The following is a 23,842-nucleotide window of genomic DNA, read 5'->3' on the forward strand; positions in this document are numbered from 1 at the left end:
GACAGTAACCGGGATAAAAAGCTCCTGAGCACTAGGATATCTGCTTAGATCAAAGTATGCCCCTGCTACATTGTGATTAGTTGCAAAGGGACAAATATTCACTTCACAGTAGAGAAACATGGTCTACAGTTAGCATCATTCTGATACACAAGCTGCTGTCATGTATCTTGACATGAAACACCTAGGAGGGCACAGCAGCACTTTTGTGGTGTTCCTGCCCTAAGTGCAGAACCTCAGTCTAATTAGGAGGGAACACAGGTAAACCCAACTGGAGGAATATTCATTAGAAAACCTGGCTTATTAGGACCAGTGCTGTGGCGTAGTCGGTAAAGCTACCACCTGCAATGCCAGCACCCCATATGGGCGCCAGTTCGAGTCCCGGCTGCTCCACTTCTGATCCAGCTCTCTGCTATTGCCTGGGAAATCGGTATTAGATGGCCCAACTCCTTGGGCCCCTGCACCCATGTGGGAGGCCTGGAAGAAGCTTCCGGCTCCTGGCTTTGGATCGGCATAGCTCCGGCCATTGTGGCCAATTGGGGAGTGAACCAGAGGATGGAAGACCTCTCTCTTTCCCTCTTTGCCTCTCCTTCTCTCTCTAACTCCGACTTTGAAATAAATAAATAAATCTTAAAAAAAAAAAAAAGAAAACCTGGCTTACAGCCTTCAAAAATATTAAGGTCATAAAAGAGAAAGACTGAGGAGACGTTCAGGTTGAAGGACTATAAAGGCACAACTAACGTAATGTGTATGTAATCCAGACTGCAACTATGCTAGGTAGGGTTTTTTGTGTCTGGGTTGTTCTCTCTCCCCTAAAGGATAATACTGAGGCACCTGGTGAAAACAAACATCTACAGATCAGACAATGACATTATACTCTGTCTTTACAGTTACATCACAAATGTGGAAGAGAAAATCCTTCCTCCTGAAAACATACACTGCAGTATCTGAGGGCAGACAAGCACCATTCCCACAATTTACACTCAGCGGTTTCAGAGATGAGAATAAGCAGAAGAATGATAAAGTCAACATGGTAAAAACAATAACAAATGGAATATGGGGAAAGGGCAAACTGGAGTTCTTTATTAATAGAACTTTTATGTAAGTCTGAATATATATATATATTTCAAAAATAGTTTTAACTGTTTTCAGGAAATGTAAATTTTCAACACTACCTATCTACTTGGATGGGAACAACGACAATACCAAACATTGGTGAGAACATGGACAACAGCGCCTGTCATTCATTGACAGTGGGAATTTAAAATGGCACAGACACTTTGGAGATAGCCTGGTAGTTCCTTACAAAACCAAACATACTCTTGTCATATACACTAGCTAGCAGACTTGCTGTAATTTATCCAAATTATTTGAAAACTTATGTCCACACAGAAACACACAGCAGCTGTTTATAGCAAATTTATCCACAAGCGCCACCATTTTAGAAGCAACCAGGATGTTGTTCAACAGGTGACTGGATAAACAATCTACGGTACATTCAGACTACGGAGTACTATGTAGCTCTAAGAACAGAGGATCCAGGAAGCCATGAGAAGAATGCAAAGCCCTTCCGGACACCGTCCACTGAACAGGCTGCAAACTGCATGGTTCCCACCACGTGACGTTCTGGGTCAGGCACAACTACAGAGACAGGACAAAGAGCAACGGCCGCCAGGCAGCTCTGAGAAGGAGCCGGGAACAGACAGATCCTGGAGGACTTTGAGGGCGGTTAAACTGGCCTGTAGGATACTGTGGTGGTGGACTCACCTCCTCACGCATTTGTCAGACCAAGGGAACACCACCCAGAGGGAACCCTCCTGGAAACCATGAGCCCTGCTGACGGTATGTCAGTGTCTGGCCCATCACACCACCCTTGTGGAGCGTGCTAACAGCCGGGGAAGCTGTGCCTGGGCGAAGCAGGACATTTAGGGGAACTCTGCTTTCTGTCCAACTTTGCCATGGACCTAAAACTTCTCTAAAATATAAAGCGTAAAAGGAAGAATGAATATTTTGATGGAGGGGTTGGCACTGTGGCATAGTAGGCTAAGCAGCGCTGGCATCTATATGGGTGTTGGTTCATGTCCCAGCTGCTCCTCTTCCAATCCAGCTCTCTGCCCAAGTCCTTGGGCCCCTGCACACTGCGGGAGACCCATCAGCAGCTTCTGGCTCTTGGCTTCGGATCGGCCCAGCTCTGGCCCTTATGGCCATTTGGGGAATGAACTAATGAATGGAAGACCTTTCTGTCTCTCCCTCTGTTAGTTGTTTATTTCCCTGAGTTGTTTCTAAGCTTACATACTGAGACTTTCTTTTTCTTCCTCTCTTCATACAAATGAAAATTGTTTAAAGAAATAAAGGAGCAGGCATTTGGCCTAGCACCGAAGACACCTGTAACCCATATAAGAGAACCAGAGTTTGATACCTGACTTCAACTTCCTGCTAATATAGATCCTGGGAGACAGCAGGAGATAGCACAGGAGACTTTTTTTTTTTTTTTTTTGACAGGCAGAGTGGACAGTGAGAGAGAGACAGAGAGAGAGGTCTTCTTTTCGCCGTTGGTTCACCCTCCAATGGCCGCCGCGGTAGGCGCGCTGCGGCCAGCGCACTGCGCTGATCTGAAGCCAGGAGCCAGGTGCTTTTCCTGGTCTCCCATGGGGTGCAGGACCCAATGACTTCGGCCATCCTCCACTGCACTCCCAGGCCACAGCAGAGAGCTGGCCTGGAAGAGGGGCAACCGGGACAGAATCTGGCGCCCCAATTGGGACTAGAACCTGGTGTGCTGGCGCCGCAGGCGGAGGATTAGCCTGTTGAGCCGCGACACCGGCCGCACAGGAGACTTACATGGAGTTCCTCAGTCATGGTTCTTGCAATCATTTAGGGAATGAACCAGCAGATGGGAGCTATCTCTCTCCCTCTTGAACAACTGCTTTTTTAAAAGATTTATTTATTTATTTGAAAGTCAGAGTTACAGAGAGGGAGGGAGGGGAAGAGAGAGAACGGCATTAATCTTCTATCCTCGGGTTCACTCCTCAAGTGTCCCAAATGGCCAGGGCTGAGCAAGGCCAAAGCCAAGCACCAGGAGATTCACCTGGTCCCCCATGTGGCTGGCAGGAGTCCAAACACCTGGGCCATCTTCCACTGCTTTTCCAGGCGCATCCTCAGAGAGCTGGATTGCAGGTAGAGCAGCAGGGATGCTAACCAATGCCCACATGGATATCGGCCAGCTTTACACCACAGTTACTCTGGCCCCACTGAATACATTTTAAAAAATTAAGAAAAAGAATCAGATTAATTGTGTGCTTACTTTATCAATCTTTAAGGTCTATGATGACTTTGACTATTCAGTACTGACAGTTCTTTTTTTCTGGGAGCACACAAATAACTACCTCCATACTTTCTCCTTTCTCTAATGAGAAGATATGTTTTGTTTTTTTTAATATATTTTCTTTTATTTGACAGAGTTGGACAGTGAGACAGAGAGAAAGGTCTTCCTTCCGCTGGTTCACCCCCAAAATGGCCGCTACGGCCGGAGCTGCACCAATCCGAAGCCAGGAGCCAGGTGCTTCCTCCTTGTCTCTCACGTGGGTGCAGTTACCCAAGCACCTGAGCCATCCTCCACTGCCGTCCCAGGCACAGCAGAGAGCTGGACTGGAAGAGGAGCAACTGGGACTAGAACCGGCGCTCATATGGGATGCCAGCACCGCAGATGGAGGATTAACCAAGTTAGCCATGGCGCCGGCCCTAAGATATGTTTTTCATAAACAAAGTATTCTGGATATTTTAAAATATTGAACAGTTGGCCGGCGCCACGGCTCAATAGGCTAATCCTCCACCTAGCGGCGCCGGCACACCGGGTTCTAGTCCCTGTCGGGGCGCCGGATTCTGTCCCGGTTGCCCCTCTTCCAGGCCAGCTCTCTGCTGTGGCCCGGGAGTGCAGTGGAGGATGGCCCAAGTCCTTGGGCGCTGCATCCACATGGGAGACCAGGAGAAGCACCTGGCTCCTGCCATCGGATCAGCGCGGTGCGCCGGCCGCAGCGCGCCGGCCGCAGCAGCCACTGGAGGGTGAGCCAACGGCAAAAGGAAGACCTTTCTCTCTGTCTCTCTCTCTCACTGTCCACTCTGCCTGTCAAAAATAAAAAAATAAATAAAAATATTGAACAGTTAATAGACATCAAAACACTGTCACAATGTTTACATGTCAACACCCAAAGAAAATTTCTGAACTTACAAATGTGCAATTTAATCTACTACAAAATTCCTAAATATGAAGTAAAAACCAGAGAAACATCTGATTTTAACCAGAGATTCTAGAGTAGAAACACAAACCAATATGTACAATATTATAAAATTACACAAGGAGCTGGTTTTGGTCACTTGAAGTGTTGTTTTTATCCCTGTAACGATTGGCTTATTTCAGGATTCAAACTAAACTAACAGATTATTGCGAGGAAATACTGTGTTGGCAAGAAAAGAGCGACACATTCAGTAAGTCCTGACCTCCCCAAATTCCAGAGTTCCTTCATGCATGTCGGCCAAGGAGTTGTATGTCATTTGTTAATACATTTTCGTTTGTTAAAAAAAAACAAACAGGCCGGCGCCGTGGCTTAACAGGCTAATCCTCTGCCTTGCGGCGCTGGCACACCGGGTTCTAGTCCTGGTTGGGGCGCCGGATTCTATCCCGGTTGCCCCTCTTCCAGGCCAGCTCTCTGCTATGGCCCGGGAAGGCAGTGGAGGATGGCCCAAGTGCTTGGGCCCTGCACCCCATGGGAGACCAGGAGAAGCACCTGGCTCATGGCTTCGGATCAGCGCGGTACGTCGGCCACAGCGGCCATTGGAGGGTGAACCAACGGCAAAAAGGAAGACCTTCCTCTCTGTCTCTCTCTATCCACTCTGCCTGTCAAAAAACAAACAAACAAACAAACAAAAAAAAAACTCCACAAATTCCACAATTCCACAAAGACCCGAGCTTCTACTGTTTTCAAATGACAACAGAAAAAGTTTGGTAGAACAAGTTCTACATTCAGGATTCAGAAACCAAACGAAAAACAAAATCCATGACACCAGTAAACCAGTATGAGATTAAAGGATAAAACTATGGAGGAGCAACTTTTCTGACTCTGCTTCAAACAGCTAAAAAGCAGGGCCAGAGTTGCAGCTTAGTGGGTAAAGCCTCTGCCTGCAGTGCCCCCATCCTATACGGGTGCCAATTCAAACCCCAGCTGCTCCACTTCTGATCCAGCTTCCAGCTAAAGCAGCTGGGAAAGCAGTGGAAGACGGCCCAAGTGCCTGGGAATCTGCATCCATGTGGGAGACCTGGAAGAAGACCTGACTCCAAGTTTCAGATCAGGCCAGCTCCGGCCATTGTGGCCATTTGATGAATGAATCAGTGGGTGGAAGATGTCTAACTCTCCACTCTCTGTAACTCATTCTGTTGAATAAATAAATAAGTTTTTTTTTTTTTTTTTTTTTTTTAAAGTAAAGACCAAAGCACATGAACTCAAAAACAGGAGCAGGTATTTGGTCTAATGGGTAGATGCCCACATCCCATATGGGAGTGTCTGGGTTCAAGCACCAGATCCACTTCTGACTCCAGTTTTCTGCTAATGCACACTGTGATTTGGTTCCTCCCACCCATATAGGAGATGTGGACTCAATTCCAGGTTCTGGTTTCAGCCTGGCCTAGCCCTGGCCAATGAGAGCATTTGGGGAAAGAACTAATGTATAGGAAATCTGGCTCTTTGCCTTTTAAATAAATATAATGTATCTATGAAAAACTGAAAAATAAAACAATGGGGGCCTGAATCTCTTCAAATTTTCTTCTCTAAGTTTTCCATTTTTTCCCAATACTAAAGCTCTACTTAAAGTTTAGTAAGAAACATTATTAACGAACCGCTAACATCCACCTTATCCATCTAGGAAGATACTACTGGCCCTCTGAGACATCAGTCACATGCATTATTACTTAGACAATGGTGTTGGCTTAGGGGCAAATCCAACCTTTCTCTTGGCCTTCATATGTTTTGTCACTCAAGCAGGGATCCACAAAAACAGCAAAGTTCCTTGCTCCCACACCTTGTCTTAATAATTATGACCTGAGCCCCAGTCCCAAACTGCATGTGTTGCTTAGGTCTTTGTGTTCAGATTTTTTGGACAACGGAACAAGCAAAACACAACACACACATACTCCTTCAGCTTCTGCCAACAGCCTCACTGTTTACGAGGCTCTAAAGTGACCCACAAGGCCAACGTGAAATCAGGACCTAGTGGAACACACAGCTTCCTAGGTGAAATGATAATCTAGTGCCCTTTAAAATTAATTCTGTTGGGGTGGCCACTGTGATACAGCGGGTTAAGCTGCTCCTGTAGCACTGAAATCCACTATCACATTGCATGAGATGAAACCGCACCTCTCCTTCTAACCTAGCTTCTTGCTGATGCTCACCTTGGAAGGCAGCACACGATGGCTAAAGTATTGGGAGACCAGGGGAATTCCTGGCTCCTGGCTTTGTCTGGTCCAACTCCAGCCATCGTGGGCATTTGAGGAGTGAAACTTACTTACTGGGAAGTCAGAGACACAGAAAGAGATACATAGAGAGATCCCATCCACTGGTGCGCTCGCTCGTTCACTCTCTCTCTACTACTTTGCTTTTCAAATAAATAAAACTAAAAAAATTAATTCCATTTCAATGCTTGCTCAACATTTATTTTGAGCAAGGAAAGAATGAAGAAGTAAAACCTGAGGGGAGCTGACAACCTCTTCTATTCTGGATTCTTCAGTTTGGGGAAGAGAATTCTAAATACTCAACTACTGACAAAATGAAAGGACGTGGAATCCACTGGACCCAATTTCATGAGAAATCTGTCCGATCACTTATTGCTGCTCAAGAGTGTCCCCCAGGGCTCTCATATGACAACAAGTGAGTAACCACTCTCTACTTGAGAAAATAACTGACAATCTTCTCCATGTCACCAGGGTTTGCATAGTGCCGAGTGCTCATTCATGTTCTACCATCTCTTGGACAATGACAACATAGGGGCTCCCAGGCTAGCAAGCCCTTCACCCAGCTCTGCTAAGAAGAGCAGTACGGCCAGTGGCCTTTGGCCCTTGATCCTGCTCCCTATCTCTCCTACTCCTTAAACCATAAGAGGAGTTGCAGGTGTTTGGCAAAATCATTAAGGTGCTGCTTGGGATCCCCACCTCCCATGTCACAGTGATGGGTTCAAGTCTTGGCTCCGCTCTCCATTCCTGTCTCCTGCTACTGTGCATCCTAAGCAGCAGCCTGTGATGGCTGAAGAAGGTGGGTCCCTGCTACCCAGGTGGGAGATGCAGACAGAGTTTCTGGTCCCTGGTTTTAGCCTAGAGCAGCTCTGGATATTGTGAGAATTTGGGGAGTGAACCAGTGGGTATGAGATCTATTTCAAATAAATAAAGTATTGAAAAAGGCAAAGCAAATTCCTCCAAGCTTGTTCACTTTAGAAATTATGACTGAACCCTAAGGGACAGAGTGTCATGGCTGGGTCCTGAGTTGAGATCAAATATAAGGTGTATCAGAAATGTCATGGAAAAATCAATCTAAGCATAGTTTTGTCCCAATACACTTTCATGAACATTTTGAAGACCCTTCATATAAGCCTCTGAGATTCACTATTCTTAGTTTGAGGTCCTATTAATTTTATTTAAGGCTATATCCTAAACACTTTCCCATCTGCAAAAATAGTTTTTCATGGTAATGGCCAAAATTTGCAGGTTTTACACATGCTAAATACTATTTATATAAAAAAATAATTTCATTCTTATTCTGCCACTATTTATTTAGAAACCTGCTTATTTCCAAGATTTCACTCTTTCCAACAGTGCTTCAAGGAATATCTGTATCTTGCTGTTCAGAGTTTTACCTGTGCTATAGGTTTGAGTCACAGAAAGCCCTTCTGGCAGGTGATTCAACTGGGAGGAGAAAGGAACACCTGGCAATCTCATGGGAACTGTTTTTGAACTACACAAACGTAACCCACCCCTACTGCACCTGTGATGCACCTGGGCCTGCATGCTGCCAGGTGGGCAAGGATGTGTGAATTCTCTCCCAAATGATTCATTCCTTTCTTCTACTTGCCACCCCTGTTTCTATGAGCCACTAGGATAGCTGAAGGAGACCATTAGATTTCAGTGTGCACCACGCATCCTGTCCTCATGTGACTCCTGGCCTGGCCTGCTCCCTATGATGTCATGCCCTCCTGCTGCCCACCCTGCTACCCCAGAGCTTCACTGAGGGTCTCGGGTGAGCTCAGCCTGTTTCATTGTTGACTGCAATGAAAACAAAGTGGTCGAATGAGACAAAGAAATGGAAAGACCCATAAAAATCCTTTTTCAAACAGCAAGCCACTGACAAAGGAGAAAGGAAACCGCAGGGCGGCCAGAGTGAATTCCTGTTCTTCACCTCTCGCCATTCCAGAGCTGTGCTTCTCAACCTTGTTTCCTACTTCAACTCCCCACCTTCCCCAAGGACATTTGGCAAAGTGTGACAACATTATGGTTATCACACCTGGGGCAGGTGTGGGGTAGTGGGCTACTGGCATCTTGGAGGTGGGGGCCAGGGATGCTGATAAATACCCTATGATGCAAACGACAGTGCCCCCCTCACACCCTACAGAAAAAACAATCACCCGGCCCCAGATGGAGACTGACGAGCCCTGCCGCAGAATGTGCTTTACAGCTGCCCACTGCTCTTCCTGCTCCCACCCGTGGATGAAGCAGACCCAGACTGCCACCTGCGAGTTTTCTGCAACCTCATCCTTGCTCCTGCCTCCCTGTCCAATGCTCTGCTTTCCCCAGGTCCCAGTGGGAAGATAATGACATTTAACCAGACAGCTTCATGGCTTGAAATAATTTCCTCTGATAGTCTGCAGTTGGTGAACCTTCAGCAATAAGGTTCTTGAGCAACAGGACTCCTTATGCCTTACATAACATCTGGGAAATTGTGCAGAGATGAGAATAGACGGAGCCCCGCTGCACTGGGAACATGATCTGTGACCTGCGGTGTTTTGGAATCACTGTCCTTAGATGGCCTTGAATCATGGCTGCTGAACTTCATTCTTTTCGAGCCATTTCTATTTCTCTAGATGAACTTACTGCTTTCTTTGGATATTTCCTCCACTTTCTCAGTCCTTTGAGCCATGATTCAGATTCCAAAAATTACTCCTCGCTCCAAAATGTTACTATAATTAGCATTCCTATTGAACTTAAACATACAACAAGGAAATGGAACTGATGTTACTTGATAACATACTTGATAAAACATACGCCTTGAAGACAGGTGCCCTTTGCGGAATTTTTTTAAAAAACGCTTAACATTCAGATCTGAATTGTTTTATTGCATTCATTTTATCCACTGTGTTCATTTTGAACTGCTGGGTAAGATTGAGCCTGCAGAATGAACTTTAAAAGATTTAACAAAAGGGTTGATAAAGGGTCTGACTTTCAAACCTCTCTTCAATGCATACACACTAGATTTCAAATTGTATTGATCCATGCAATGAAAAGTTAGGAGCAAAGAGGGAAATAGCTGACGTGTGGTCCCATCAAAGACCTGAGCAAAATGCCAGGTGCTTGTATCTACCACGCTTTGGGGACTCTACTAAGCAACAGTTTCCTCCTTACAATCCTGTAAGGTAAGACAAAGAAATTAAGACTCAAAAAATACATGAGAACACCTCAGGGCCATACAACTAAGCAGTGGCAGAGGCAGATTCTAAGCCCAGACCCTGTGGCATCAAAGCCCAAGCTGAATACTAACAACTATTATTAGGGGGCATATGTTATGGAAGAGCTATGTGGGGGGGGGGGGCAGAAGGAGCTCTGGCTCAGAGGTTCAGATGCCTCCCACAGAGGAGTGCCCCGGCTTGCTACTCAGCTCTACTACCACTAGCTCCCTGCTAACATGATCTTGGGAGGCAGCAGAGATGGCTCAAGTAGCTGGGTCCCCACCACTCATCAATATTTTATGGATAAGGAGACCGAGGCTTAGAGAACTTACACTGGGGCTGGCACTGTGGGGTAGCTGGTAAAGCCATCACCTGTGATGCCAACCACCAATATGGGTGCGGGTTAGAATCCTGGCTGCTCCACTTTCGATCTACCTCCCTATTAACTGCCTGGGAAAAGAAGTGCAGGGTGGTCTGAGTGCTTGGGCCCTTGCTACCCACAAGGTAGACTTGGAAGAAGCTCCTGCTTCTAGGCTCCAGCCTGGTCCAGACCCAGCTGTATGGATGGAAGATCGATCTCTGCTGCTGTCTGGCTTTGTTTCTCCCTCTATGAACTCTTTCAAATAAATAAATAAATCTTAAAAAAAAATTTACATCTAACTGCAGATGTGAACAGGTAAATGGTAGAACTTTTTTCTTTTTAAAAATATTTATTTAGACAGGGGCGGAGCCAAGATGGCGGATAGTGAGGACGTGTGCCTTAGTTTGGGAAAATAAACTTTCATAAAAGTGGAATTACTGTAGCCTCAGGAAAAGACTCAAGAAAAAAACTGCAGAGGAAACGCTTCCGGATCTTGTGGATGAGACACAGAGGACTTACAGGGAACCCACTGCGTGGAAAACCAACCGAGACGAGCCGAGCGGCAGCGGCGGGAGAGGAGCCAGAGCCACAGAATCTCGCCAGCGCGGGAACGGAGGAGGGGGACCCAAAGAACTCTACTAAGAGACTGCTGGAACTCATCGAAGAGTTTGGCAAAGTAGCAGGATATAAAATCAATCCACAAAAATCAATAGCCTTTGTATACACAGGCAATGCCACGGCTGAGGAAGAACTTCTAAAATCAATCCCATTCACAATAGCTACAAAAACAATCAAATACCTTGGAATAAACTTAACCAAAGACGTTAAAGATCTCTACGATGAAAACTACAAAACCTTACAGAAAGAAATAGAAGAGGATACCAAAAAATGGAGAAATCTTCCATGCTCATGGATCGGAAGAATCAATATCATCAAAATGTCTATTCTCCCAAAAGCAATTTATACATTCAATGCAATACCCATCAAGATCCCGAAGACCTTCTTCTCAGATCTGGAAAAAATGATGCTGAAATTCATATGGAGACACAGAAGACCTCGAATAGCCAAAGCAATCCTGTACAACAAAAACAAAGCCGGAGGCATCACAATACCTGATTTTAGGACATACTACAGGGCAGTTGTTATCAAAACAGCATGGTACTGGTACAGAAACAGATGGATAGACCAATGGAACAGAATAGAAACACCAGAAATCAATCCAAACATCTACAGCCAACTTATATTTGACCAAAGATCCAAATCTAATCCCTAGAATCAGGACAGTCTATTCAATAAATGGTGCTGGGAAAATTGGATTTCCACATGCAGAAGCTTGAAGCAAGACCCATACCTATCACCTTACACAAAAATTCACTCAACATGGATTAAAGACTTAAATCTACGACCCGAAACCATCAAATTATTAGAGAGCATTGGAGAAACCCTGCAAGATATAGGCACAGGCAAAGACTTCCTGGAAAATACTCCAACAGCACAGGCAGTCAAAACCAAAATTAACATTTGGGATTGCATCAAATTGAGAAGTTTCTGTACTTCAAAAGAAACAGTCAGGAAAGTGAAGAGGCAACCAACAGAATGGGAAAAAATATTCGCAAACTATACTACAGATAAAGGATTGATAACCAGAATCTACAAAGAAATCAAGAAAATCCACAACAACAAAACAAACAACCCACTTAAGAGATGGGCCAAGGACCTCAATAGACATTTTTCGAAAGAGGAAATCCAAATGGCCAACAGACACATGAAAAAATGTTCAAGATCACTAGCAATCAGAGAAATGCAAATCAAAACCACAATGAGGTTCCATCTCACCCCGGTGAGAATGGCTCACATTCAGAAATCTACCAACAACAGATGCTGGAGAGGATGTGGGGAAAAAGGGACACTAACCCACTGTTGGTGGGAATGCAAACTGGTTAAGCCACTATGGAAGTCTGTCTGGAGATTCCTCAGAAACCTGAACATAACCCTACCATACAACCCAGCCATCCCACTCCTTGGAATTTACCCAAAGGAAATTAATTTGGCAAATAAAAAAGCCATCTGCACATTAATGTTTATTGCAGCTCAATTCACAATAGCTAAGACCTGGAACCAACCCAAATGCCCATCAACAGTAGACTGGATAAAGAAATTATGGGACATGTACTCCATAGAATACTATACAGCAGTAAGAAACAACGAAACCCAGTCATTTGCAACAAGATGGAGCAATCTGGAAAACATCATGCTGAGTGAATTAAGCCAGACCCAAAGAGAAAAATATCATTTGTTTTCCCTGATCGGTGACAACTGAGCGCCAAAGGGGAAACCTGTTAAGTGAAATGGACACTATAAGCAACAATGAACTGATCAGCTCCTGTCCTGACTTTACATGTACAATGTAATACTTTATCCTTTTTAGTATTTGTTGTTATTGTTGTTGTTCTAGTACTATTGGTTGAACTCAGTAATTAACACACAATTATTCTTAGGTGTTTAAATTTTAACTGAAAAGTGATCCCTGTTAAATTTAAGAGTGGAAAAAGAGAGGGAGGAGATGAACAATTTGGAACATGCTCAATCGGACTGGCCGCAAATGGTGGAGTTAGAAATGTGCCAGGGGATTCCAACACAATTCCATCAAGATGGCATGTACCAATGCCATCGCACTAGTCCAAGTGATCAATTTTAGCTCACAATTGATAGCTCTGATAGGTCTAAGAGTCAAAGAGATCACACAAACAAGACAAGTGTCTGCTAATACTAACTGATAGAATCAAAAAGGGAGAGAAAGATCCAACATGGGAAGTGGGATACACAGCAGACTCATAGGATGGCAGATGTCCTAAACAACACTCTGGCCTCAGAATCAGCCCTCAAGGCATTCAGATCTGGCTGAAGAGCCCATGAGAGGATAGCAGGCATGGAAAGCCAAGATATCATGGAAAAAAAAAAAAAAAAAAGACCTAAATGAATGATCTCTGTGAGTGAGATCCCAGTGGAAAGAACGGGGCCATCAAAGAAGGAGGTACCCTTCTCTGAAGGGAGGAGAGAACCTCCACTTTGACTATGACCCTATCGGAATAAGATCAAAGTCGGCAAACTCTAAAGGCTTCCATAGCCCTGGCAACTCATGACTAGAGCCTAGGGAGATTACTGACGCCATGAACAGGAGTGTCAAATTGTTAAGTCAGCAACAGGAGTCACTGTGTACTTACACCCCATGTGGGATCTGTCCCTAATGTGTCGTCTAAAGCCAAGTGATGCTATGACTGGTACTGAAACAGTATTTTTATACTTTGCGTTTCTGTGTGGGCGCAGACTGATGAGGTCTTTGCTAATTATATACTGAAGTGATCTTCTGTATATAAAGAGAATTGGAAATGAAAAAAAAAAAAAACAACCTGGTGTTAAAATGGAAATGGCATAGAAAATTAATTAATTTGAAAAAAAAATTATGTAGGATCTCTGTCTTTAATGTGCTGTACATTGCTATTTAATGCTATAATTAGTAATCCAATGGTAGTTTTTTCACTTGATGTTGCTATATGGGCAAAATGTTGAAATCTTTACCTAATATATACTAAACTGATCTTCTGTATACAAAGAGAATTGAAAATGAATCTTTACATGAATGGAAGGGGAAAGGGAGCGGGAAAGGGGAGGGTTGCGGGCGGGCGGGAAGTTATGGGAGGGGGAAGCCATTGTAACCCATAAGCTATACTTTGGAAATTTATATTCATTAAATAAAAGTTTAATAAATAAAAAAAAAAAAGAAAGTAAACACAAAATGCAAGAGGCTGCTCTGGCATGACACTGCACACTGTTTTATGATGAATATTCTGTATGTTAATAAAAAAGCATGCTCTAAAATAACAATAAAAAGTACAGAGGAGTAAATACAAAAAGAAAAAAATATTTATTTATTTATTTGAAAGGCAGAGGCGGAGAGAGAGAGACAGAAAGAGGGAAATGTCTTCCATCCGTAGGTTCACTCCCCAAGTGGCCTCAACGACCAGAGCTGGGATGATCTGAAGCCAGGAGCCAGGAGTTTCTTCCAGGTCTCCCATTTGTGTGGCAGGGGCCTAAGGACTTGGGCCATCTTCTACTGCTTTCCCAGGCTATGGCAGAGAGCTGGACTGGAAGTGGAGCAGGAGGGACTCGAACTGACGCCACATGGGATGCCAGCATTGCAGATGGTGGCTTTACCAGTTACACCACAGTGCCAGCCCCAGAACTTGGTTTTCAGCATAGTTTTTTGACTGCTGTAAAAATGTCCTTCAAAGAATACCTATACACTGTATGGCCCCCCGCCCCCTGTGGCATTTCCACAACACCAAGTAGCCCTCTGTGCATCGTCTACCAAATTGTATTACATGATCCACGGGCAAGCAATGCTGGTCTCTTTTACAGGCAGAAAAAATTAAAGCTCAGATAGTGTGCATACTGTACCCAAAACCACACACCTCCCACCATGTACAGACTAAGTAAGGAATGTTTATTGGAACTCACCCCAACAATTATTTTCAAGCTCTATCAGAGTGAGTGCCTGCCGTATGATGGAGGCACCACTACAGCTCTAAAAACACACTGTTTTACATACACATGTGCATACATCTACATGCATTAAAAAAGAATGAGGTGAGGGGTGGCCACTGTGGCACAGCAGGTTAGCCTGCTGCTTGAGAACCTGCACCTCGTATCAGATGCCACTGTAAGCCTCAGCTTCTGACCCAACTTCCTGTTACTGTGCACCCTGGGAAGGCAGCAGATGATGGCTCATGTAGTTAGGTCTCTGCCAACTATCTGGGAGAGCCAGATGGAGTTCCAGGTTCCTGGCTTCAGCCTGACCAGGCCCTGCTTGTTGTTGGCATTTAGGGCCTAACCAGGGGACATCACATCAATCTCTTTCCCTCTCTCTCTCTGCTGTTCAAAAAAAAAAAAAAAAGACCTCCCTTTATAGTATACAAAAGGAACCAGTCCTGTTGACAACCTTGATTTTAGCCTCCAGAACTGCGAGACAATACATTTCTGTTTATCTACACCAGCCAGGGAGTGGTGTTTTACAGAGGCCCTATGTAAACCAACACACTCTTTCATGAAGTTTCTGTAGAAACAGATTTAATAGAGGGAATTAGATGTTTACAAACCTGCCAGAATGGCCAGAGTCACTTCCAGGAACTACTCCCAAGGAATGCCACTAAATTGGTGCTCTGGGAATTATGGACACATCTGTGCCAGCCAGGAGCTGGTCCCCAGGATCTCTTTACTTCGGTCACCATCTGAGATTCAGGAAAACATTAGTTCTAGAACCACATGATGGTTCTCATGAGCCGTACAAGAAAAACAGATTTTTTTTTTTTTAATTTTTAACATGTGTTTATTAGAGAGGCAGACAGGGACAGAGAAAAAGTTTCCATCGACTGGCTCACTACCCAAACGCCTGCAACGCTTGGGGCTTGGCCTGCTGAAGCTGGGCGCTCAATCCACATGTCTCACATGCGTGGCAAGGACCCAATTACTAGAGCCATAACAGCTGCCTCCAAGGCTCTGCACAGCTGGACTGAAGCTAAATTCCTCTTCTCATAAAATGTGGGCAAACTGAGCTGGAGAGGAGACAAACAGGAAGGTGTGAGGAGCTTCTAAGAATGCCAAACATTAAGGGCTCTGTTGTAAAGAGGCCAGTGGGAAACTCTGAGATAAAGAGCAGGTGAAGTGGTTTAAACACTGGGATGCCACCTGTTGGCTTGGCTGTGAAACAAAATGACTCTATGAACTCATTTGGAAAACGTGCCCCACATCTATGAGGTTACAAGGATTCAAAGAACAGCTAAGTTCTCTGGGTGTGTAGTTGAGGACCAAACGGAAGCAAACACTCCAGAGAGATTGGACTGGATCTGAATGCCCAAGTTGCCTTGTCCTCCAGAGCTCCTGTGCTGTCACACTGCCCTCTAATGGGCTGTCATTATCTTGCCAGAATCAATTTCTGGCTTCCGTACCATCTGGCCCACTCCACCATATGCAGACAATTTCCTGCACCTGCTAACTATGTGGGTTAGGCTTGAGGCCTAGGGAATTGTGCAAACGGATTAAGGTTGTTTACTTCACCATATTTGTAAAATACGAGCAGTTTCCAAAATACGACAGAGGCATCCCCATGAGAGTTGTTATTTTTATGTTAATGTTGAATCTACAAACAGTACTATGATTTGAAGGCATGGATAGTGTCAGCCTGGTTGTGACTAATGATCAAAATGATGGCCTAAAATGACATTGGGCACATACTACAAAAATAGTCTCAATGACCTTCTCCAAGAGCTATTCATTGCCAGTTATTAGTTTAATTCAAAATTAACTTCCTCTTGTTAGGGATTTTAAGTTAGAACAAAGCCAGCCAGCTCCCCAGCTAAGTAACTTGGCAGCTACTCTGATGAGGAGAACTTGCCAAGCCAGCCTCATGCGTGCTGCCTGGGTTTCATTGCAAGTTCTGGCTGTAGTTGCACTGGTCGTGAGCAGCTTAAGTCTGTGACTCCACAGTTTCTGAACAAAAGAAATGGACTCTCAGGTCCACACGGCTGATGTTATAGAATAAACAGCATACTAGGTAGTGGAGAAAACCAGCAAAATAATCCACCTCGACCTGTACTGAGCTCACAATTAGTGAATGTAGGGGTGGGCTGGAGAAAATGTTACCATTGTGTAGACAAACCAGCAGTTTGTCTTCCAGCAAAATACAGCGCTGGGCCAAGGACCAAGTGCCTAGCAAGTACTTGATAAAAATGAGAGGACTTCAAAAAGTTCATGTAAAAATGTAACTAAAAGATGTTTATTCCCATGCAAAAATAAATTTGAAATTCATGCCTAGTTTAAAAATTTTTTTAATTTATGTTAATTTTATTTGAAAGGCAGAGACAAGAGATTATCCATCCAATGATTCATCCCTAAATGCCTCTAACAGCCAGCACTGGGCCAGGGCAAAGCTAGGAGCCTGGAACTCCACCTGGGTCTCCCAAGAGCATAGGGACCCAGTGCACGAGCCACCCCCTGTGCTTCTCAGGCACATTATCAAGACCTCAGAATGGAAGCAGAGGAGCGGGGACTCACTTGAACCAGGCATTCCAATATGGAATGCAGGTATCATGGCATTTAAATGCTCTGCCCAAAGTTTGTCTTCATTCCTATTTTTTTTCATAATACACATTTTCCATTAACTTTAAAAAAAATTTTTTTTTTGACGGGCAGAGTTAGACAGTGAGAGAGAGAGGAGAGAGAGAAAGGTCTTCCTTTTCCGTTGGTTCACCCCACAAATGGCCGCTGCACCGATCCGAAGCCAGGAGCTTTCTCCTGGTCTCCTATGTGGGTGCAGGGCCCAAGCACTTGGGCCATCCTCCACTGCCTTCCCGGGCCACAGCAGAGAGCTGGACTAGAAGAGGAGCTACCAGGACAGAACCGGCACCCCAACAGGGACAAGAACCCGGGGTGCTGGCGCCGCAGGCGGAGGATTAGCCTAGTGAGCCACGGCACCAGCCTTCCATTAACTTTTTGAAGATCTTTTTTGTTTTCAATGAATGAGAGAATGCATGACGAAGCATGTAGCATACTGCAGGGTTACGAGTTTGCTGAGCAGCCCATTTTCATCCTTGCTCTGCCACATACCAGCTACGCAGATGTACCAGTTGGCTTACGTCTCTAGAGGCCCAGTCTCTGCATCAGTAAAGCTATCCCATAAGGCTTAGCATGGTGCCTTGTGCACAATTAGCACTCAATAAGTTACAGCTTGATAATACTGTGTGACATGAGAGTGATTAATAATGGGAATTAGAATTCCTACCTTGTTGCACAGCAGGTTAAGCCAAGGCCTGCAATGCCACAACCCATTTGAGTGCTGGTTCAAGTTCCTTGCTGCTCCACTTCCAGTCCAGCTCGCCACTAATATATCTGGGAAAGCAGTGGAAAATGGCCCACGTATGTGGGCTTCTGCCAAACACATTGGGAAAACCCAGATGAAGCTCTTAGCTTCTTCCTGGCTTTGGCCTGTGATGCCCTGGGCCATTGGGGGCCATTTGAGGAGTAAATGAGTAGATGGAAGGTATCTATTTCTCTCTTTAACTATTACTTTCATATAAATAAACAAATCCTCAAAAAAATTCTATCAGGGGCCGGCACTGTGGCGCAGTGGGTTAACGCCCTGGCCTGAAGTGCCAGCATCCCATATGGTCGCCGGTTCGAGTACCGGCTGCTCCTCTTCCATTCCAGCTCTGTGCTACACCTGGGCAAGCAGAAGATGGCCCAAGTCCTTGGGCCTCTGCACCCGCGTGGGAGACTCGGAAGAAGCTCCTGGCTTCATATTGGTGCAGCTGCAGCCAACTGGGGAGTGAACCATCGCATAGAAGACCCCTTCCTCCCTCCCTCCCTCCCTCCCTCCCTCTCTCTCCTTTTCTGTGTAACTCTCACTTTCAAATAAATAAATAAATCTTTTTAAAAAAATCCTACCTTATATGCTATACATGTACATTTCAAAACATGGGACAATTACTGAATTTGGAAATAAATTTTTTTGGTTAATTATTTTCATTTTATTTGACAAGCAGAGACTCAAAGACAGAGCGACAGAGATTACCCATTTGCTCATTCACTCTCCAAATGCCTGCAATAGCTAGGGCAGGGACAGGCTGAAGCCAGGAGTCTGGAACTCAATCCTGGTCTCGTGTGTGTGTGTGGCAGGGACCCAAGTACTTGAGCTATCACTTGCTGCCTCCTAGGATGAGTAGCAGTAGGAAGCTGAGTAGCCAAGACTCAAACCAAGCACTCTGACATGGGATATGGGCATTCCAAGGGGTAACTCAAGTGCTATGCCGAATGCCTCCAGGAGTTCTTAAAAATGTGAATAAAGGACGTTATTCTCTCAAACCACTTTATCCCAAGTGGAAGGAAACATGACCTCTGGAGACAGTGACTCATATTCTTACTGTTCCACAACCAAAGGGAAAAACATTTTGTTTCAAGCTTGTTAGAAAGCTCTTGGGGAAGCAGTCCAACAGTGGTGCTCGGGTCAGGCCCACCCCTACAACACGCACCTTCACCAGATGTGGTGGGCAGAAGGATGGTCCCTTAAGAAATCCATGTCCTAATCCTGGAATTTGTGAATTTCACCTGGCTAAAGACCCTCTGTGGATGCGATTTAGGACACAGACCCTGAGGTGGGGAGATCAGCTCGGGCTGCCCAAAATCTTTTTTTTTAATATTTATTTATTTGAAAGTCAGAGACTGTTCTATTTACTGGTTTGATCTCCAAGGGGCTGAAACAGTAAGGGCTGAGCCACGCTGAAGTCAGCAGCCAGAAATTCCATCCAGGTAATCCATTTTAGTGGCAGCGACTCAAATATCTGGGCCATCATCTGCTGTCTTCCTTGGAACATCAGCAGGGAGCTGGACAGAAAGCAGAGTGGCTAGGACTCAAACCAGCAGGCGCCAGCATCACAAGTGGTGGCTTCACTCCCTAGGCCACCAAACCAACCGATCTAACCATGGCTCTTAAAAGCAGAGGCCCTGGCTAGCGCTGTGGCTCACTAGGCTAATCCTCCACCTGTGGCACCGGTACTCCGGGTTCTAGTCCCAGTTGCTCCTCTTCCACCCCAGCTCTCAGCTGTGGCCCGGGAGTGCAGTGGAGGATGGCCCAAGTGCTTGGGCCCTGCATCCGCATGGGAGACCAGGAGGAAGCACCTGGCTCCTGGCTTCAGATCGGCACAGCGCACAGGCCTTAGTGGCCATTTGGGGGGTGAACCAACGCAAGAAAGACCTTTCTCTCTCTCTCTTTCTCTCTCTCTCTCTCTCTCTCTCACTGTCTAACTCTACCTGTCCAAAAAAAAAAAAAAAAAAAAAAAACAAAACGGAGGCCCTTTGCTGGCGGTGGTCTGACGTCATAGATGCAACACTGCAAGTTAGCAACATATGGGAATGAGATCCCCAGCATGGAACATGAGCCGTCTGCAGAATGTGGAAAACACAAGGAGCTGGCTTCTCCTACAGAGGTTGGAGAAGGGCGTGTGGCCCTGACAAAACCTTGATTTTAGTTCACCAAGACCCACTGCAGAATTGTGAGCTGCAGAACTAGATGGTGTATCTTTGTTGGTTTAAGCCCCTAAGATGGTTGTGATTTGTAAAGGCAGCAACAGCGATCAAGGAAACATGGTGGAAATCTGATCGCTGCTCCTCCCTGCACCTGCTCAGCCCAAAGTGCCCCAAAAGCCTGCACCTCTCAGGAATAAACTGGTTTGACAGAATCAGACAGAGAAGAGCAGCAATAAGAGGTGGAGTTCTGATTTGCACTGAGCCACTGGCTCCAGTCAATTTCTTGAGGCCAGTGAGTTTGTGCAACATTTTGTCATTTGCAAGGAAGCTACACTGTAGAGGAAATATGGCTACAATCAGAGACAAAACAGAAAATCAGATCCCCCTCCCAACACCAGCCTTGCAAAGTGGCTGTTCCCAGTTAACTAGTTCAACAGCTGCCCACTATTATTTTGTTTACGGAGGGAAGAGATCCTAAATTCTGTTTGTGTAAACTCCAGCCATAAATCTGTACTAATAAATATGCCCCTGGTATCTCTTTTACAAACATACCGGACCTATCAACCATTGGAAGTGTGGTCCTAAGGCATGCAAGCGGCGATCTAAACCCACCAATGCTGTAACGGCCAAGGTATGATGCTGATGACCCACACATTTAAGAAACCTGGCATTGTTGCTCAGTCTCAGGAAATGATTCCAGCTGAGCCCACTGGCATTAAAAATTGCTTGGATCCTCCACTGTCTCTGGTGCCTGTTTGAACTACCCCAGGTTTTTCCCACCCCAGGTTTCTGTAATAGTACTGCCTAAATCACAAAGATACGGTCAGAGAGGGATTGCTGAAGAAGTTTTAAAAATGTCTTTTGAGGGGCCGGCACTGTGTAGTAGGTTAAGCCCCTGCCTGCAGCAGCAGCAGCCCATATGGGCACTGGTTTGAGTCCGGGCTGCTCTTCTTCCGATCCAGCTCTCTGCTTATGGCCTGGGAAAGCAACAGAAAATGGCCCGAGTTCTTGGATCCCTGCAGCTGCATGGGAGACAGGAAATAAAATCCTGGCTTCAGACTGGTCCACCAATGGCTGTTGTGGCCGTTTGGGCAGTGAACCAGCAGACGGAAGACCTTTTTCTGTCTCTCCCTCTCTCTGTAACTCTACCTCTCAAAAAGTAAATTTTTTTTTTAAAAAGGGTCTCTTGAGACCACACGTGATAATGGCCTAATGAGATTCCACAGCTACCCACTGAAAAACACATCATCCTACTTTAGACAAGAAAAGAAACACAGACTAAATGGCTTTTCTATAAGCAGGAGTGAGCTGAACTCAAAATGCAAAACCCCAAATTGATTTTCTATGTTTCCTCCAGTGAAATAAATTGCACACAGAGTATCCTTTATCCTCCCTTATGTGGAAAAACAACTGTTATCAAACTATAGCCAGTCTTTTTCAAGGCCTCATCCCTTCCTGTTTCTTATTCTCTGTGCCTGATTAACTCAACCCTCTAGAGCCTACACAGCTGCCGGAAATCTTGTTTAAACTTGATGGGTGGTGGCAGTGAAAGCACGACTTTTGAGCAATAGCCAGGATGAGATCTTTTCTGCTTCTTTAAAAAAAAATCGCATGTGAATACAAGGCTCTGAATGGTCCATCCCAACAGATAATTTATAATGTGAATCGAAACATACAATGCATACAAAATTCATGACATTCTGCCTTCTGAAATGTATGCATGCCTGCTCTGCAAATTTTGGCACTACCAAGTAGAAACGCCTGCTAGTGCCACAAATAAGAGAGAACACTGGTGTTGCCTCATTTTTGCCTTGGGCATCTCAACCTTCAAAGCTGTTATGGTTAAGTCCAGTGGAGCTTCACTAAAGGCCTATCCTCGCTTTCTGCCTTTTCTTCTTGGAAGGAATAGAAACTCCTAGTTTTCTTTTTAAGAAAAGAACAAGAGTCCCAGCAATAGAAGGCTGAGATACAGAACAAGTAATACTATTATATAATATTACCATTAATAAAAAATTAAGGAAGTTGGAACACAGTGCTTTGCTGTCTCTTCTTTGGACTTTTGAAATGTTTCATTTTAACGCTGGATTTTTACTTTTTTTTTTTCAAAGATTTATTTATTTGAAAGGCAGAGTACAGAGAGGCAAAGGCGTAGAGAGAGGTATCTTCCATCTGCTGGTTCACTCCCTAAATGGCTGCAATGGCGGAGCTGAATTGATCCAAAGCCAGGAGCCAGGAGCTTCTTTCAGGTCTCCCACATGGATCCAGGGGCCCAAGAACTTGGACCACCTTCCACTGCTTTTCCAGGCCATTAGCAGGGAGTTGGATCATAAGTGGAGCAGCTGGGTCTCGAACTGGAACGTGTAGGGGATGCAGGCACTGCAAACAGCAGCTTTACCTATTTCACAGCACTGACCTGGATTTTTTTTTTTTTTTTAACAGAGTTAGAGAGAAAGGTCTTCCTTCTGTTGGTTCACCCCCCAAATGACTGTTATGGCTGGCGCGCTGTGCTGATCCGAAGCCAGGAACCAGGTGCTTTCTCCTGGTCTCTGACATGGGTGCAGGTGCCCAAGCACTTGGGCCATCCTGCACTGCCTTCCCGGGCCACAGCAGAGAGCTGGACTGGAAGAGGAGCAACCGGGACTAGAACCGACGCCCATATGAGATGCCGGCGCCACAGGGGGAGGATTAACTATGTGAGCCACGGCGCCGGCCCCCTGGCCTGGATTTTTAAGTTCAAAAAGTAGGCTTTTATTTATTTTCATTTACTTGAAAGGCAAAGTGACAGAAAGACAGAGATCTTTCGTCCACTGGGTCACTTCCCAAATGCCTTCAACAGTTAGGGCTGAGCCAGGCTGAAGCCAGGAGCTCAGAACTCCACCTGCGTCTCCCATGTGGGTGCACCCAGCCATCATTTGTTGCATCCCAGGATGCATCAGCAGGACTGCACTGGAAGTGGAGCAGCAGGGACTCATCCAGCACTCTATATAGGATACGAGTGTTCCCAACAGTGGCTTAGCTGTGCCACATGGCACCTCAGCTCTAGATTTTAATATATATATTAACATATGTATTTCACTTACTTCAAAGACAGAGACACAGAAAGAGACAGACACAGAGATTCTTCCATCTGCATGTTGGCTTCCCAAAAGCCCACTCAGCTGGGTGTGGGCCTGGCTGAAGTCAGCAACCAGGAAATCAGTCCTGGTCTCTCACGTGGCTGGCAAGAATCCAATTAAGAATCTAAGTAAGCTTCCCAAGGGTGCACATTAGCAGGACGCTGAAACTGTGAGTGGAGTCGAGGCTGCAACCCAGGTATTCTAATCACGACGTGGGTATTCATGACAAACACCTGGCCCAAATTTTTGCTTTTACTAACAACCGAAGGGAAAGTTCACAGAACTTCAGCAGATGCCCCAAACACCATTGAAGTGGATCTTCAGGCCTGAGACAGTTTAAATATGGTTTGTCCCCTCCAAAACTTATGTTGAAATGTAGTCCTCATTCTGAGATATCAAGACGTGCAACAGGTGACTGTAACAGGTGACTGGCTCCACCCTCACGAGCCGATTAATCTGTTTATGTGACTGACGGATCGACGGACTAACGGCCTCGCTATCAAGCCAACCTGGCCAGGTCTCTCACCAGCTCCGTCCAGCCGTATGATGCTCTGTGCTATCTGAAGCCCACCTGAATTACGTCTGCAGTACCGTG

General features: G+C 45.3%; 1 long non-coding RNA gene across 1 annotated transcript in view; it reads right to left on the minus strand.

The window, feature by feature from the left end:
• The window catches only part of LOC133761986 (uncharacterized), a 50,180-nt gene that overhangs the window by 25,541 nt on the left and 797 nt on the right, over positions 1-23,842 (minus strand). The gene's annotated exons all lie outside the window — the stretch shown is intronic.

Source organism: Lepus europaeus, chromosome 6 (genome assembly GCF_033115175.1).
Source record: "Lepus europaeus isolate LE1 chromosome 6, mLepTim1.pri, whole genome shotgun sequence".
Classification (NCBI taxonomy): Eukaryota; Metazoa; Chordata; class Mammalia; order Lagomorpha; family Leporidae; genus Lepus; species Lepus europaeus.